Genomic DNA, 16,633 nt, shown 5'->3' on the forward strand with positions numbered 1-16,633 from the left:
CAACCAACCAGAATGATAGGATCGTGGCTTTGGAGACCAAGGTGAAGAGATTGGCAGAGGCCCAGGGATCCTGAAGGGAAAGGTAGAGGACCAGGAAACCATCCAAACGACAGACATTCATATTGTGGGACTGCCAGAGGGGGTGAAGGGAACGGACCCAACAGCCAATATCGGCCACATGCTGGGAAACCTGGTTGGGAGAAATAGCTTCCCACACCCCCCAGAACTCGACAGGGCACACAGGCCGCTCGGCCAAAACCCAAGACTGGGGAGCAGCCGAGAGCGATCATTGTGAAGCTGCAACGGTACCAGGACTGGGAAAAGATCCTGAGGTGAGCCTCACAGACAAAGTTGTGCTCGTGGGAAGAGCACAGAATAAGGGTTTATCAGGACATTGGGGCTGACCTCGCAGAAAAAAGGGTCAAATTCTATAAGGCAAAATCGGCGCTTCACAAGAGCAGGGTGAAGTTCGGCATGTTGTACCCGGCCAGACTCTGGGTAACCTATAAAGGAAAAGAACATTACTTCGGCACCCCAGCAGAGGCCAAGGAGTTTGTGAAGACCAACAATTAGGAAAAGGAACAGACGCAGCAACGGCGAGGGCAGCAGGGAAAAAGACGAAAGGTGGAGGAAGAAACAGAATCTATACCTACTCCCTATACACACACGACTGTTTGGCAAGATTTAACTCCAACTCAATCTATAAGTTTGTGGATGATACGACTGTCGTGGATCGTATCTCAACAAAGATGAATCAGACTACAGAAGGGAGATAAATCACTTGGTTACATGGTGTACCGAAAAGAACCTCTCTCTAAATGTCGGAAAGACCATGGAACCGATCATCGATTTCAGGAAGCGTAGCATGCATTCCCCCCCCCCCATGCATCAATATCTCCGAAGTGGAGATGATCAATAGCTATAAGTTCCTCGGAGTCACCATCACCAACAGTCTGTCCTGGTCCGCTCACGTTGATGCAACAGTCAAGAAAGCCCAACAATTAGGCAGCACGGTAGCACAAGTGGATAGCACTGTGGCTTCACAGCGCCAGGGTCCCAGGTTCAATTCCCCGCTGAGTCACTGTCTGTGCGGAGTCTGCACGTTCTCCGTGTCTGCGTGGGTTTCCGCTGGGTGCTCCAGTTTCCTCCCACAGTCCAAAGACGTGCAGGTTAGGTGTATTGGCCATGAAAATTGTCCTTAGTGACTGGAGGGGTTATTGGGTTACGGAGATAGGGTGGAAGTGAGGGCTTAAGTGGGTCGGTGCAGACTCGATGGGCCGAATGGCCTCCTTCTGCACTGTATGTTCTATGTTCTATGAACATGAAAAAAAAAATGTCTCTACCTCCCACGGAAGCTAAAGAAATTTGGCATGTCTGCATCGACTCTCACAAACTTGCCATAGAGAGCATCCTATCCAGCTGCATCACAGCTTGGTATGGAAACTGCTCGGCCCCAGATCGCAAGAAACTGCAGAGTGTGGTGAACTCAGCCCAAAGCATCACACAAGCTTGCCACCTGCACGTTGATTCTGTCTACACCTCCCGCTGCCTCAGGAAGGCAGACAGCATTATCAGAGACCCCTCCCACCCAGGCTTTGCCTTCTTCCAGACCCTTACATCAGGCAGAAGATGCAGAAGTCTGAAGACCCGCATATCCAATCATAGGAATAGCTTCTTCCCCACAGCTACTAGACTCCTCAACGACTCCCCCTCGGACTGATCTGTTCCCTGTAAGAACACTATTCACGATGTCCCATGCTGCTCTTGCTCATCTATTTTCTTTATTTGGCCCCTTGTTCCGCACTGTAACCAATCACTGTTTGTCGATGTACCATTTGTCAATGTACTTTGTCGATTATTCTTTTTTGTCTACTACGAACGTACCCTTGGCCGCAGAAAAATATTTTTCACTGTACTTCGGTACGTGACAATAAATCAAATCAAATCAAATATTTGTTGTATTGGCTCTGTGTTTGAGCAGGACTGTTCTGCCTCGTTCTTGGACTAAAGTAGGACAGAGAGAGGGAAGCGAGGATAGGGGAAACAGGTGAGGGGGCGAGGAAGGGAATGGAGACGGGCAGACAGAACAGGGACAGGGCGAGACCAGCCCAGGGAGAGGAGCCACTGTAGTAGCAGGGAGGGCTAGCACAGGAAGACATGCAGTAAAGGGGGCCACAGCACACCTTTCAGAGGAGAGGGAGCATCTGCCAAGGGGGGGGGGGGGGGGAGAGAGAGCAGGGGAGAAAGAGGGGGGGGAATATAGGGGGGAGGAAAGGGAGAGGAGAAAAGGGAGGAGGGAAAGGGAGGGGGGAAAGGGATGGGGGAATGGGAAGGGGGGAAAGGGAGGGAAGAGGGGAACAGGGGGGACTCACAGAACAGAAAAAGGGCAGAAGGATAGGAAAGGGTTGGCAGCAAGACAGACACAGGCACAGCAGGCATGGAGCAGGTCGAGGAATCAATTTGGCGCTGCAAGCAGCCACTTTGGAGGGCCCCTCAACGAAGGGAGACCCCGGAGTGCAGGGGCGCTGCAGGTATACAGGTAAGTATGGTTGATTCCGCAGAACGGGGGTGGGGGGGGTCACAAACCCCCCACCAGGATAGACACATGGAACATATGGGGACTTAGCAGCCCAGTGAAAAGATCTAGAGGCTTCGCCCAACTGAGAAGCCTGAAGACTGACATCGTCGACCTGCAGGAGACACACCTGAGGGAGAAGGACAGATTACTGGTAAGGGTGTGACAGACGTACCATTCATGCTACGGGACGAGGGCCAGAGGAGTGGCCATACTGATCAGCAAGAAGACGAGATTTACTGAGACTAGGACGGTTACGGACCCAGGGGGACGGTATTTCATGGTCAGCGGTGTCCTGGAAGGCCCACTGGTAGTACCAGTAAATGTGTACGCTCCCAATTGGGACAACACAGACTTTATAAAAAAGACCATGGCGAAAATCCCCGACATTGACACGACCGGCTGATTATGGAGAGCAACTTTTAACTGCGTGCAGGACCCACTGACCGACCGATCAAACCCCAGAATGGGGAAAAAGACAGGCATGGCTAAGGAACTGGGATCTTTTGTGGTGCAGATGGGGGCGATGGACCCGTGGAGGTTCCTGCACCTGGGAGAAAAAGAATTCTCATATATACCCGTATCGACTTCTTTGCAGTGGGGAAATCGGTGCTTCCAGGAATTATAGGAGCGGAGTACTCTGCGATAGCCATCTCCAGCCACGGTCCACACTACATGGATGTGAGGTTGGAGATGGGCCGGGCCCAGCGCCCCACATGGTGGCTGGACACGGACCTACTGACCAACGAGGCCTTCTGCCAAAAAACATCGCAGGCCATAGGCAACTACGTGACTAACAACCGGAACAGGGAAGTCTCACCTTCCACGTTCTGGGAGGCACTGAAGGCTGTGATCTGAGGGGAAACAATAGCCTACAAGGCACGCAGAGATAGGGAAGAGAGGGAGGCCAGGCAACAGCTGTTCGACTCCATCTCGGAGATAGACAGAAAGTACTCCAAGGCCCCGACCTGCTGGCAGAGAGGAAAAATCTACAAATAGACTTTAACCTATCCACTAGGAAAGCAGTGTACCACCTCCGCCAGACACGGGGGATCTTTTATGAACACGAAGAAAAGGCTGTCCGCCTGTTGGCTCACCAGCTGAGAAAGAAGGCAGCTATGAGGGAAAAAGCCCAGGTAAAGGATGGCAGAGGCAGACTGGTAGTGGAACCAAAATGGTCAATCAAGCATTTGAGACCTTCTACCGAGGACTGTACACCTCCGAACCCCCCGATGGGGTCGCGGGGATGAAACAGTTCCTCGACAGACTGGAAATGCCAGTTGTGGGGGAGGACAGGCAGGGGGAGCTGGAAGCACCAATAGATCTGAGAGAAATCATGGAGAGCATCAGCTCCATGCAGGTGGGGAACGCGCCGGCACTTGATGGGTTCCTGCCAGACTTTTACAAAAAATGCGCACTGGCCCTGGCCCCACATCTAAGAGACTCGCTGGCAAGAGCACTTTGCCTCCTACGCTAGCGCAGGCCACAATCTCACTGATACCCAAAATAGACACGGTCTGACAGAATGTGGATCATATAGACCCATTTTGCTGCTAAATGCGGATGCTAAAATACTCGCAAAGGTCCTGGCCAAAAGTCTGGAGAACACCCTACCGGAGGTGGTCGCTGAAGACCAGATGGGCTTTCTCAAGGGTAGGCATTTCATTGCGAACATCAGGCAGTTGATGAATGTAATAATGACGTCCTCCTCAGGGAGAGAACACCAGAAGTGACTGTCTCACTGGAAAGGCCTTCGACAGAGTCAAATGGAAGTACCTCCCCGAAGTACTGGAACGGTTTGGGTAGGAGCAGGATACTGTGGGGCAGCACAGTAGCATTGTGGTTAGCACAATTGCTTCACAGCTCCAGGGTCCCAGGTTCGATTCCGGCTTGACTCACTGTCTGTGCGGAGTCTGCACATCCTCCCCGTGTCTGCGTGGGTTTCCTCCGGGTGCTCCGGTTTCCTCCCACAGTCCAAAGATGGGCAGGTTAGGTGGATTGGGCATGATAAATTGCCCTTAGTGTCCAAAATTGCCCTTAGCGTTGAGTGGGGTTACTGGGTTATGGGGATAGGGTGGAGGTGTCGACCGTGGGTGGGGTGCTCTTTCCAAGAGCCGGTGCAGACTCGATGGGCCGAAAGGCCTCCTCTGCACTGTAAATTCTATCTATGATTCACCGCCTGGGCGAGACTCCTGCACAACGCTGTCAAGGTGAACGTTCGAACTAACACCCCCAGCTCTGACTACTCCCAGCTACAAAGAGGCACAAGGCAAGAATGCCCACTGTCCCCGCTCCTTCCTGTTTGCATTACCAATCGAACCCCTGGCGATAGCCCTACAGGGTGCGAAAAACTGGAAGGGCATCCAAAGAAGAGACAGAGAGCACAGAGTTTTGCTCTATGCAGATGTCTTGCTCCTGTACGTCTCAAAGCCACAGGAAGGACTGAAAGCAATCATGCGGATCCTAAAAGTGTGCGGGACCTTCTCAGATTACAAACTCAACCTGGACAAAAGCGAGGCATTCCCAGTGAACCCAAACGGGAGAGGAACAGATCTGGAGGGACTCCTGTTCAAAATAGCCCCAAACAGATGCTGATACCTGGGTATCCAAATAGCCAGAGACTGGACACAGATCCACAAATGGAACCTGACCAGCCTGGTGGAGAAAGTCAAAAAGGACCTACAGAGGTTTCATAGATTATCATAGAATTTACAGTGCAGAAGGAGGCCATTTGGCCCATCGAGTCTGCACCGGCTCTTGGAAAGAGCATCCCACCCAAGGTCAACACCTCCACCCTATCCCATAACCCAGTAACCCCACCCAACACTAAGGGCAATTTTGGACACTAAGGGCAATTTATCATGGCCAATCCACCTGACCTGCACATCTTTGGACTGTGGGAGGAAACCGGAGCACCCGGAGGAAACCCACGCAGACACGGGGAGGATGTGCAGACTCCGCACAGACAGTGACCCAAGACGGAATCGAACCTGGGACCCTGGAGCTGTGAAGCAATTGTGCTATCCACAATGCTACACTCCCTCTCACATTGGCGGGGAAAGTGCAGATGATCACAATGAACGTGCTGCTGAGGATCCTCTTCCTGTTTAGGTCCATACCAATCTTCATCCACAAGGCCTTCTTCCAGAACCTAGATAGTTTAATTGGTGTTTGTTTGTGGGGGCAAGAATCCAAGAGTCCCCAAGTCAACACTGCAAAGGAGAAAAATTAAGGGAGGCCTGGCACTGGCAAACCTGTAATACTATCACTGGCAGCAACAGCGGAAAGAGTGAGGGGATGGGTGCACGAGCCCAACTCAGAGTGGGTACAGATGGAGGAGGGCTCCTGCAAGGGAACGACCCTCCAGGTCCTGGCTACGGCAGCACTCCCATCCCCCTCGGTGAAATACACATCGAGCCCAGAGGTAATGGCCACACTGAAAACGTGGGGCCAGCTAAGACAACATTTCAGGCTGACCGGGATGTGCTCAATGGCCCCTATTTGCGGTAACCACAGATTCCCACCAGCCACGACAGACGCAACGTTTAAAAAATGGAGGCCGGACAGGGGAACGCTGACAGTTAGGGACTTCTACGCAAGGCACAGACTAGGAACGCTGAATGAACTGATGGAAGAATGGGAATTGCCGACAGGACAGGAAATGAGACACTTACAAATAATACATTTCCTCCGCAAAGAGACAGTAGGATATCCCCGGGTCCCGGAGACTACACTATTAGAGGACCTGATGACTACGGACAGTAAGGAGGGGGGGGGACTCTGTGGGAAAATAAACGGACAGCGACTGGACAGAGCCCGAACATCACTGGATGAGACCAGACCGGAAATAGGAGGATGAACTGGGGGGGGGGTGGGGACTCTGGAGTAAAGCATTGAGCAGGGCCAACTCCACCTCCTCCTGCACAAGGCTCAGCCTCATGCAGTTCAAAGTGGTGCACAGAGCACCCCTGACCAGAACCTGAATGAGCAGGTTCTTCCCGGAGGTGGAGGATAAATGTGAACGATGCCAGACTACACCCCATGTTCTGGGCACGACCCAGACTTGCGGGGTTCTGAACAGCCTTCTCCGAGGCAATGTCCAAGGTGGTGGGGGTGAAGGTGAAGCCATGCCCAAATGTGGCAATCTTCGGGCATCAGATCAGCCAGAGCTATACATGGGAAAGAGGGCCGACGCCCTAGCTTTCGCTTCCCTAATCGCAGGCCGGAGAATCCTGCTCGGCTGGCGATCAGCAGCATCGCCCACAGCTGCAGACTGGCTAGCTGACTTTTAAATACGCCATCCGAGGGTCGGAGGAAGGCTTCCTTACTGCATGGGGGCAATTTGTCGGTCTGTTCCAAAACCTGTTTGAGGCCAACAACAGCCAGTAGAGGGAGAAGTGGAAGGGAAAAAAAAGACAAGGAACAAAGCCAGGAATTCACAACCCAGGGGGGAGGGGCAGAGAGTCAGATGGGTAAAGAGGGACAATACTGGGGGGGGGGGGGGGGGGGGAAGGAACGGGGGAACCCACGTCTCTCCCTCCCTCACTCATCCACAAAAAAAACAAGGCTGAAGCCGACAAAGGGAGGAGAGGAGGGGGAGCAAGGAAAAGAGAGAGCTCTGTATCGACCAGGGAGAATAGCAAAGGGGGGGTTAGGGAAAGGGGGGGGTAGGGAAAGGGGGGGTTAGGGAAAGGGGGGGCTAGGGGAGGGGGGTGGGGGTGGGAAGAGGACACGCCGAACTAGACGGCAGCAATCTCTAAATAAAGTAAAGTAAGATAAAAGTATTTTTTGCATTACATTGTACAAGAAATAAACATGAACGTCAATGTACATAATGTTGAATATGCCAAAAAAAGATGTTTTTAAAACAATGCTGCGCAATTCAGCTGACCAATATTCAAAACACGCAGATACTTTCTACTTCATACAACTACAACATTTTACTCCGGATTCTGTGTACACGGGTGTAGTTCAGTCACCAGCTAATACCATCGTTGGCGAACAATTGAAGTCCCGATAAAGGTAGGTGCAAAGGTCCTTGCAGTACAGGAACCAATTCACTGATGGAGCCCATGTAGCTACATGGCAGTGATGGCTGCTTCGGGACAAGTTCCTGGGAAGAGGGGGTGGACAGCGGCGAGGGAGGTTGATGAAAAATAAAAAGTATTCTTGAAGGACAAGAACCCCGGTGTGGAGGGTGAATTTGGAAGTGGAAGGATTGAACATAGGAGCTTGTAGGGGTGGAGGATGTTGTATGTCTGGGCTAAGTGAGAGACTGATAAAAGGACGCACGGGGTTTTTTAGTGACACACTGAACTCAAAAAATAATACAGATCCTGATGCTGAACACAGTAGCAGGAAATGCCACCCAAAGACAATTTTACAGGTCTCCAAATGCAAACTGCCCCAACTACACTGTGGCCTCCGGAGAGGCAAGGAAGCACTGGCTTCTACATCAACTTCATGTGGTCATACACTATACTGCAGTGAGAATTTACCTAGGGAGAAAACGGAAAAAATGGTCAGGAGATCTTTGAGGATCATTTTTGGTGACCTTTTTAATTTAATAATCTTTATTGTCACAAGTAAGCTTACATTAATCATAGATTATCATAGAATTTACAGTGCAGAAGGAGGCCATTCAACCCATCGAGTCTGCACCAGCTCTTGGAAAGAGCACCCTACCCAAGGTCAACACCTCCACCCTATCCCCATAACCCAGTAACCCCACCCAACACTAAGGGCAATTTTGGACACTAAGGGCAATTTATCATGGCCAATCCACCTAACCTGCACATCTTTGGACTGTGGGAGGAAACCGGAGCACCCGGAGGAAACCCACGCAGACACGGGGAGGATGTGCAGACTCCGCACAGACAGTGACCCAAGCCGGAATCGAACCTGGGACCCTGGAGCTGTGAAGCAATTGTGTTATCCACAATGCTACCGTGCTGCCCCTTTAATGAAGTTAACACGTCAATGAAGTTACTGTGAAATGCCCCTAGTCACCACATTCCAGCGCCTGTTCGGGTACAGAGAGGGAGAATTCAGAATGTCCAATCCACCTAACAAGCACTCCTTTCGGGACTTGAGAGAGAAGACCGGAGCACCTGCAGGAAACCCACGCAGACACAGGGAGAGTGTGCAGACTCCACACAGACAGTGACCCTAGTTGGGAATCGAACCTGGGACCCTGGAGCAATGAAGCAACAGTGCTACCCACTATGCCGCTCATGAGTACATGACTACTTGAAGCGCCATAATATATAAGGCTATGAACCAAATGCTGGAAAATGGGATTAGAATAAATAGGTGCTTGATGGGGCCTCTTTTTATCCTGTAAAACTCTGAATCTAAGATCCAAGACCTCCGCATGTGTCCCACTGCCAGCTTTCGAATGGTCACGCAGTCCTATTTTTCTATTGACTGTACCATCACCCTCAATCTCTTAAATCACATCATGGATGCAGAACATTTCATACCTGAAGGTATGCTGACCACATAGCTTAATAAACACATATTCATTCCTTCACAGGCAATAATGTAAGATTGTGACAGTGACTATAGCAAATTGAAAACTGTGCTTCAATTCAGGAAGTTGTTCAGTTTCTGAAAATAAATATATAATGTGGCGATCCATTCTACACCATCCCATGACCCATCTTTGAAAATCACTGCACTAGGGAGACTTCTGCTGTTTTCACATTTCATTATTGATTTGGTCCAAATTACATTCTGTGCATACATGTGAAAACAAAGGCAAATATTTCCCTTTGAGTTACATGTTGTTATTTAAATATTACAGACAAAGTTATTTTCTACTCCTTTCTATCTCTTTTTCCTCTTGTACAACATTTTATCCAATCTCAACTTCCTAACAACTATCCAAATTCATGACTCCCACTCTTCTAGGCCGCCATTTCACTCCAACATAGTATCTCTGATGATGCACTCCACAACTGCCATGCCTCTGATCCCCTCATCTTAAAACCATCTCAATACCTGCTACTGCAATCAAGTTTGTGGATCATAAAATATAGCACACATGTTGTACAAACATCTTGGCAGACCTGGATTTCACTGCAAGCAGCATTTGGTGTCATATATTAAACAATAGGAGCTTGTGGACCTTTGTTTCCAAACAATCAAAGCAAATAGTGTCTTCCTCGAATCCATAACAGGATAGATTGTGAAAGAAACAAACAATCTTGATGAGTTTTATAAACTTCAGGTTTGTATTAGCCATTTCTCAGGTTTTGCATCACCAGTCACTCCTGTAAGTATGCACCATCTCCATTATAATTGGAGTACAAATATTATTTTCTGGTTAAATGGTAACATGTTCCAAGGGTCATAATGGCAAAACCTGTTATTATTTGTGCAGGATTCAGGGAGACTATGATAACCAATTGATTAAGATAATATTGATATTTAACCAAAAATGTGATTTACTTCACAATAAATGTATGAACAGAATGCAATTTTCCCATGAAATTCAATCAATTTCCTGCTGTTCTTCATATCTTGAAACAAAATATACAGTTTTCCTCTATATTGAGCATACTTTAGAAGTTAGCTGCTGCATAACCAACTAGCACAGAACCTTTTTCTTATACGCCATAATGGTTGATGTTGAGAGCCTCATAATCTCTTTCACTAGCTGAAAAGAAAAGAAAATGTTCAACTCACGCACTGTCCAAACTTTCTCTGCTGACTGAATTGCTCAGAAAAAGATGGCAAGGCAATGGCCAACAACCTCTGACCCTTCCCATGGCGCTGAGAGCTAGATCACTGCACATTCAATTAAAATTTTCACCTTCCCATTTCCTTGATTTGGGAATAATGGCAACAATTTTATCCATTCCTTCATTAAAGGTGCAAAGAGTTCTGCAATGTGATCAGTGGCTCTCCATTTTCTGAGATGGATCTGTATTTGAGCATATACACCTTTAATAAAAGATTAATCTGGTATTCTAACTATTTGTCCTAAACATCTCAGCTAGCTTCTCATTCTCTCTCTCTCTCTCTTAAGTTAACCTTTATGAACTAATTTTAAATTCATAACAATGTTGTAATTTAAATTAAACTAAAATCTCTTAAGGCTAAATAGGTAAGAAATCTCAATAGGTTAGACAACCCATTCTTACTTCTGGTTATCCTCTCTTCTTAGACAGCCCCTCAGCATCGAGGGTGCCTTGCTCCCACTCTGGCTCAACAGTTTTGGAGAGGGGTGATTAGTCCACTGTGTAATCGGTTGATGCAACACCATGCTGGGCAGGTGGTACTCGAGCGGTCAGGTAGATGAGTTGTTTGGAGGCTTGTTTATTCCTGGAGAATTGTTTATCCCAGAGTACATAAGGAAGTGGCTCTAGAAATAATGGATGCATTGGTGGTCATCTTTCAGGGTTATATAGTCTCTGGAACATTTCCTACAGATTGGAGGGTAGCTAATGTAACTCCACTGTTTAAAAAGGGAGGTAGAGTGAAAACAGGGAATTGTAGACCAATAGGCCCGACGTCAGTAGTGGGGAAAATTCTACAATCCCTTATCAAAGATTTTATATCAGAGTGCTTAGAAAACAGTGGCAGAATCGGACAGAGTCAGCATGGATGTATGAAAGGGAAATCATGCTTGATAAATCTACAGGAATTCTTTGAGGATGTGACAAGTAGAGTTGATGAGGGGGAGCCACTGCATGTGGTTTGTTTGGACTTTCAGAAAGCTTTTGACAAAGTCCCGCATAAGAGAGTTGCGTGTACAATTAAAGCACATGGGATTAAGGGTAGTGAATTGTAATGGATAGAAAACTGGTTGGCAGACAGGAAACAAAGAGTAGGAATAATCGGTCTTTTTCAAATTGGCAGACAATGACTAGTGGGTGTTCTCGTACACCAGCCACTGAAGGTAAGCATGCAGGTACAGCAGACGATAAAGACGACAAATGGTATGCTGGCGTTCATTGCAATAGGATTTGAGTACAGAAGCAAGGATGTCTGGCTGCAATTATACAGGGCCTTGATCAGGCAACACATGGAATAGTGTGTGCAGTTTTAGTCTCCTTATCTGAGGAAGGATGTTCCTGCTATAGGGGAAGTGCAGCGAAGGTTTACCAGACTAATTCCCGGGATGGCAGGACTGATGCATGAGGAGAGATTGAGTCAGTTAGGATTGTATTCGCTGGAGTTCAGAAGATTGGGGTGTGGGGGGAGATTAGGCTAATGAGTTGGATGATCAGCCATGAATGCAGAGCAGACTCGAAGGGCTGAACAGCCTCCTCTGGCTCCTATTTTCTGTGTTTCTATTTTCTAGTGCGTTCTTTCCAGCACCTCGACATGTTCCTGATGAAGTCTCTTGATATGTTCGGTGTTTTCCAGAATGAACTTTCTCCATTTTGGTCAGACATAGACCAGGGTCCCCCATGAATCGAGAGGGATGTCTCAGCTCTTCAGGGACGCTTTAAGGACATCCCTAAAGCCTTTTACTACTACTTCCCTGGCAGTCTTCTGGCGCAACCAAATTATTTTATGACAGACTTCAAAGTAGAACTTTTCAAGGAAACCAGCAATGATACCACAATAAATGAATGATTTCCTTGTTGCTCTAAACCGAGCCTTTCAAGAAATACCTATCCATCATCATGGGAACCACCAGCACAGATTTTCTGTTTGAACAGAGGTTGAGGGGCGAGGCAGAGTTGTCAAATGATGCATCCATGAAGTGGGACTTCAGAAGGTGGGATATTCTCCCGTTGTCACTGGCGGGGAGGGTGCAGATGGTAAAGATGACGGTTCTCCCGAAGTTTTTGTTTGTATTTCAGTGCCTGCCGATTTTTATCCCCAAGGTGTTCTTTAAGAGGGTGAATGCGATGATCTCTGGGTTTGTGTGGACAGGTAAAACCCTGCGGGTGGAGCGGGGTCGAGGGGTGCGGGGTCTGGCCCTACCGAATTTTAGAAACTACTACTACTTGGAGGCAAATATTGCAATGGTCAGGAAGTGGGTAGTGGGGGAGGGGTCGGTATGGGAGCGGGTGGAGGCGGCCTCATGTAGGTGCACCAGTTTTGGGGCACTGGTAACGGCACCTCTGCCGTTCTCGCCGGCTCGGTATTCCACAAGCCCAGTGGTAGTGGCGGCCCTGAGGGTGTGGGGACAGTGGCAGAAGCATATGGGAGTGGAGGGAGGCATCAGTATGGACACCAATTTGTGGCAACCATCGGTTTGCTCCGGGGGTGCTAGATGGGGGGGGGGGGGGGGGGGGAGAGGGGGGGGGGGGTTTCGGAGGAGGCAGGGAGCTTAAATCGAGTGGTTTGGGGACCTGTTTATTGACGGCAGCTTTCTGTGCTTGGAGGATTTGGAGGAGGGGTTTGAGCTCCCCGTTGGAAATGGGTTCCGCTACCTGCAAGCTTTGTGCGGAGGCAGGTTTTGACCTTTCCACACCTGCCACCCCAGGGGACACAGGACAAGGTAGTGTCGAAAATGGGAGTGGGGGAGGGGAAGGTCTCGGAAACTTATAAAGAGCTCATGGAATGGGAGGGTACCCTGATAGGGGAGGTGAAGCGAAAGTGGGAAGAAGAATTGGGCAAGGAATTAGAGAAGGGGCTGTGGGAGGATGCCCTGAGTAGAGTCAACGAATCCACGTCGTGTGCCAGGCTTAGCCTGATACAATTTGAGGTGGTCCACAGGGCGCATATGACTGTGGCCTGAATGAGCAGCTTCTTTGAAGGGGTGGAGGACAGGTGTGGACGGTGTGCAGGAGGGCCCGCAAATCATGTCCACATGTTTTGGACATGTCCGAGGCTCAGGGGATTTTTGCAGGGATTTGCCGATGTCATGTCAAAGGTACTGAAGGTATGGGTGGTTCCAAGTCCAGAGATGGCGATTTTTGGTGCGTTAGAAGACCCAGGAATCCAGGGGGCGAGGGAGGCTGATGTTTTGGCCTTTGCCTCCCTGGTAACTCGGAGATGGATCTTGCTTGACGTGGAGGGACTCGGAGCCCCCAAAATCGGGGGTATGGGTTAGTGACATGTCCGGGTTTCTCGGGCTTGAGAAGATCAAGTTCGCCCTGAGAGGATCGACACTCGGGTTCGCCCGGAGTTGGCAGCCGTTTATAGATACATAGAAGATAGGAGCAGGAGGAGGCCTATTGGCCCTTCGAGCCTGCTCCGCCATTCATCACGATCATGGCTGATCATCAAACTGTTGAGCTGCTCGCAGAAAAATACTTTTCACTGTACCTCGGTACACGTGACAATAAACCAATCCAATAGCCTAATCTTGCTTTCTCCTCATAGCCTTTGATCCCATTCTTCCTAAGTGCTATATCTAGCCGCCTCTTGAATATATTCAATGATTTAGCATCAACTACTTCCTGTGGTAATGAATTCCACAGGCTCACCACTCTTTGGGTGAAGAAATGTCTCCTCATATTTGTCTGAAATGGTTTATCCTGAATCCTCAGACTGTGACCCCTGGTTCTGGACACACCCATCATTAGTAATATCTTCCCTGCATCTACCCTGTTCGTCCTGTTAGAATTTTATAAGTCTCTATGAGATCCCCCTTCAGTCTTCTCCAGTAACTAGTGGGGTGCCACAGGGATCAGTGCTGTGACCCCAGCTATTCACAATATATATTAAGGATTTGGATGAGGGAACAAAATGTAAAATCTCAAAGTTTGCAGATGATACCAAATTAGGTGGGAGGGTGAATTGCGACGAGAACTCCAGCGAGAACAATCCCAACCTAGTCGATCTCTCCTCATATAACAGTCCCGCCATCCCTGGAATCAGTCTGGTAAACCTTTACTGCACTCCCTCAAGAGCAAGAACATCCTGTGCGGAATCTGTGCGGAGTCTGCACGTTCTCCCCGTGTCTGCGTGGGATTCCTCCGGGTGCTCCGGTTTCCTCCCACAGCCCAAAAATGTGCGGGTTAGGTGGATTGGCCATGCTAAATTGCCCTTGGTGTCCAAAAAGGTTAAGTGGGGGTTACTGGGATAGGGTAGATACGTGGGCTTGAGTAGGGTGCTCTTTGTAAGGGTCGATGGGCCGAATGGCCTCCTTCAGCACTGTAAATTCTATGAGTTTATGACTGTCCTTTCTCAGAGGACACCGAAACTGCACACAATACTCCAGGTGTGGCCTCACCAAGGCCCTGTACAACTGCAGCAACGCATCCCTGCTTCTATACGCGAAATCTCTTGCAATGAAGGCCAACAGACCATTAGCCTTCTTTACCGCCTGCTGCACCTGCATGCTTACCTTCAGCGACTGGTGCACAAGGACACCCAGGTCCTGCTGAACTCTCCCCTCTCCCAATTTACAACCATTCAGGTAGTAATCTGCCTTCCTGTTTTTGTTTCCAAAGTGAATAACCTCACATTTATATACAGATTATACTGCATCTGCCATTGATTTGCCCACCCGCCCAACCTGTCCAGATCATGCTGTAGGATCCCTGCATCCTCGTCACAATTCACCCTCCCACCTAATTTGATATCATCTGCAAACTTTGAGATGTTACACTTTGTTCCCTCATCCAAATCATTAACATATATAGTGACTAGCTGGAGTCCCAGCACTGATCCCTGTGGCACCCCACTAGTTACTGCCTGCTAATTTGAAAAGGACCCATTAATTCCCAGTCTTTGTTTCTTCTCTGCCAACCAGTTTTCTATCCACCTCAATACATTTCCCCCAATCCCATGTGCTTTAATTTTGCACAATAATTTCTTATGCGGGACTTTGTCAAACACATTCTGAAAGTCCAAATATACCACATCGACTGGCTCCCCCTTGTCAACTGCACTGGTTACATCCTCAAAGAATTCCAACAGATTTGTCAAGCATGATTTTCCCTTCATAAATCCATGCTGACCCTCACTGATCCTGCCATCGCTTTCCAAATGTTCCGCTATAAAGTCCTTGATCATGGCTGCAAGAATTTTCCCACTACCGATGTTAGGCTCACTGGTCTATAATTCCATGCTTTCTCTCTAGCTCCCATTTTGAATATTGGAGTGACGTGAGCTACCCTCCAATATGCAGGGACTGTTCCAGAGTCTATAGAATCCTGGAAGATGACCACCAATGCATCCACTATTTCCAGACACACCTCCTTAAGCACTCTGGGATGCAGATTCTCAGGCCCTGGGGATTTATCCGCCTTCAATCCCATCAATTTTCCCAGCACCATTTCTCTACTAATATTGATCTCTCTCAATTCTTCCCTCTCACTAACCTTTCTCCAACATTTCTGGTATCTGATTTGTGTCCTCTTTTGTGAAGACAGAACCAAAGTATGTATTCAATTTCTCAGCCATTTCTTTGTCCCTTATTATGCATACTTCTTTGGGGAAAATTAAGCTGTCAGCAGAAGGTGGGGGGGGGGGGGGGAGGGGGAGGGAAAGAGGGAGGCATGAGGGGGGTTGGTTGAGGGGGGAAATAGTTAGTGGGAAAGAGGGACTGGGGAATCGTATAAGTAAGCCATGTTGGCTTGGGTTGGTGGTTGTTGGGTTGGGTGTTATTTGCTTTGTTGTTTTTTCTCTTGAAAACTATTAAAATTATATATGCCTGAATAAAATACTTTTTTATAAAATGATGCATCCACTGTGTGTAACTTCCAGTGAAAGCCTCCTTTTAATATTCTAAGAAAGCTCACAGCAACAACAGAACAAGATTTCTGATACTGTTATAGGAATTAATGACTTTGGTTGACTGTTAAAGAGGGTCATTTTGAGATTTAGAAAATGGTTTCACACCACATAATTAGTTTACTCATGGTGAAGGAGCATTATACACCCAGTACTCTCAGACCTATATCTAAGTGCTATTACAGCAAGTGAAGTGGACTTCCACTGGACCTCTGGGTACCATCCACATAACAAGCCAAGTTATGTAAATCAATACTGTATCAATTGCAGTACACAATACAATGAGGAGCTACAAGTGAGAAGTGGATTCTTTCTGAAATACTGAAATAATTTAGCAGGTCTGCCAGAATTTGTGGAAACCGAAACAGAGTTAATGTTTCAGGTCGATGATCTTTCAGAATCCAGAGGAGC

At 48.3% G+C, this 16,633-nt stretch overlaps 1 protein-coding gene across 2 annotated transcripts in view; it reads right to left on the reverse strand.

Annotated features, from left to right (window-relative positions):
* The window catches only part of LOC140399163 (nuclear receptor subfamily 6 group A member 1), a 684,364-nt gene that overhangs the window by 368,870 nt on the left and 298,861 nt on the right, over positions 1–16,633 (reverse strand). The gene's annotated exons all lie outside the window — the stretch shown is intronic.

This window comes from Scyliorhinus torazame, chromosome 22, assembly GCF_047496885.1.
Source record: "Scyliorhinus torazame isolate Kashiwa2021f chromosome 22, sScyTor2.1, whole genome shotgun sequence".
NCBI lineage: Eukaryota > Metazoa > Chordata > Chondrichthyes > Carcharhiniformes > Scyliorhinidae > Scyliorhinus > Scyliorhinus torazame.